This window comes from Helianthus annuus, chromosome 1, assembly GCF_002127325.2.
Source record: "Helianthus annuus cultivar XRQ/B chromosome 1, HanXRQr2.0-SUNRISE, whole genome shotgun sequence".
NCBI lineage: Eukaryota > Viridiplantae > Streptophyta > Magnoliopsida > Asterales > Asteraceae > Helianthus > Helianthus annuus.
In genome coordinates this window covers 4,743,040-4,745,857 of record NC_035433.2, presented here as the reverse complement: position 1 = coordinate 4,745,857, position 2,818 = coordinate 4,743,040, and positions in this window count along the sequence as shown.

Below are 2,818 nucleotides of genomic sequence, written 5' to 3'. Positions count from 1 at the left end.
CACTATATATAGGCAAGTAGGTTTCGCTTATACGTACATGTACGTATAAACGGAACCGCATCACTACCTTATAAGCGGAACCTTCTTAATGACATTCAAGCGGAACCTATCCTATGACACATAAGCGGAACCATGTCTAAAACATGATTTCTCGATTTCCGTGCATAATACAATCAGCCCTAGCCTAAGACTCGAACTAAGATGTAGTCGACAGACAACTGCACCAACAGACTATAATGTCGAGGCTGATGTGCTTTGCTCAACACATGTTCCCTATGGTTGCTGTATAGTGGGATCCCTTTTCGTTCCATGAAGTAACGAATGTCGTCTGTTTTGCCAAAAGTTGCTTCTCCATGCCCCGCATGGATTCAACTTGAAAATTCTCTTCCTTTAGTGCTTTGGTTTGAACAGGGCGAATCTGATCGGGTAGGCTAGAGTCGATGGTGAGCTGCAAGCTCGTACGCGTTTGGGTTTCACAGTCGTAATCATTCAAAGTTCCATCCAGCGATGCCATCACATGTTTAGTTCTCTTTCAAAACAAGGGTACACGGGAGGCCCTTGTGATCGGTCTAAGTAGTGCATCTGGTACTGTCCAAGTAATGCCTCCAATTAAATCTGCTGGTGTGTTGATTAACCCAAAGGTCATGGAATACAAAGTCGAAACGGTCGTACTGCGTTTGATATGCCGTTTTAGGAACATCCTCCCTTGGACTTCCATCTGATGATAGTTCGTTCGTTAATCGATCCTCGAATGGGAGCTTGGCCCTCGCAACTGGTCAACAAGTTGTCAATACATGGTCGAGGCGAACAGTTCTTGACTATCACCTTGCTGAGTTCTCGATAATCAGTATACATACAAAAGGGCTTATCCTCCCGAATATAACTGGGGCTCCCAAAGCGAAAAACTTGGTCCAACAAAACTTCTGTCCAACAGTTCCTGTAGTTGATTAGACAGTTCTTGCAGCCTTCCTGATGTGAGACAATAAGGAGTACTAGTAATAAGGGCTGCTTCTGACATGATACCGATCTGATATTCCACCTGACGATGTGAAGGTAAGCCTGATAATTCTTCTGGTAGCACATAGGGAGAAATCACGAACAATTGGTGGATCCTCGATCCTCTTTTCCTTAGCCTTAACATCAGTAACGAGTGTTAACACAACGGGGTAATCCTTACGTGGACACTGCTGGCCTTCATTGCTGAATTGATGCTAACATCTGCATCACGAATACTTTATGACAGACAACATCTTTCTCCTCACAGGGTATATCTGCGAGATATCTGGATAACCAATCCATACTGACTATTGTATCACAACTATCAAGGGTAGTAGAAAGAAGGTCGATGTTGAACACTTGTCCCACCAGATCGAGTTTGCATCCCCACGCACATATGAAGTTTCAATTGCCTTGCCATCAGCCGATTCCACAACAGGTTCGGTTTCAAGGAGCATCAGGGTTAAGCGGGATAGAGACGAAGCGAATAGCTACCCATACAAGCTACCATGTTGCTGCTATGCCTGGGGTCGCCTACGCCAATCCTAAATGTCCTTCCACGAGCATCATTTCTGGTGTTGTTACGGTTGCGAGGATTCCCAATACTATCATTATTCCCTTGGTTGTTGACATCTTGACTTAACAATAGTCAGTCCTTGTCAATGTCACCTTCGTTTCCATGCTGTAGACTACGATTACGAGTACCTTGATGTTGCCACGGCTGTTGCCTCTAATGTCGTTGCTTGAAACGGAGCCCTACAGTCTTTCACCAACCAAGTCCATCTTTTCACATTCTGTGTCACGTCCTATCGTGGTGCTCACGATGCTGGTTGTCATACATTCCACACTATAATCTGTTGTCATCGCTAATGCCCCGATTGATTCGTAAGAGTCAACTCCCATAAGTTGCTAACTAGGGTTAAGGATTCGATTGAAGCCAATCCGCTGATGTTCGTACCAGTAAGCAGGGTCATCCTACTATTGAGGTTGGTGAGATACTATGCTCGTCCCCCTTGTCCATCGATTCAGCAAGTTGATTGGGTAATACACGGTATGTTGCGAGAGTGTTGCAGAAGTGATCGCACTTCTGGATCTAAGGCGTCAGTTCATTGAGTTCCAGCAAACGAAGGGGAGTGAGAAAGGTATAGACCAATCATTTGACGCTGCAATATCCAACTCAGGGACGTTCGTACAAGCACCTAACATTCTACACAGTTCGCTAGGCGTTCAGATGGGTGTTCAGGTAATACTCGATAGCATCGAGATTCAAAGGGTTTCAGAGGGAAAAGAAAAGATCACACTCGAGTAGGAGACAGTCATTACTATGACCCCTATAAACTTGTTACGTTTCACATTGATCAAATAACAGAGCAGAACCCCTTTTTCACTTGTTAAGCCTCACTGGGACTCACATGCACCCCACACTATTATTATGTGTGCACCCACAATAATATTGTGATTTGCATGCTCATCTCAGTTCCTCCTAACTCATGTCAAATGGTTCCTCAAACTCAGAGGTCAAACAAAGAATATCACAAAACAGGGGTCACGAATCTCTAGGGTAACACCACACTATCAATCACTTAACACATGCAAGTAATACATGAAATTATATTGTTGTGCTAAACGTGCAATCACATGCAATATCATATGTAAGTGTTCACTAGTTATGCCGTGCAATGAATAAACGAGAGACGAACCTTGCTGTCTGGGGCTGAGTGTCATGGTCGTATTCTTGATTTCAGAACTATTCGGTTATAGTCTGGTTTTATAAAAACGTTTTAAAACCAAGTTCACTATAACCAGTGGCTCTGATATCAAA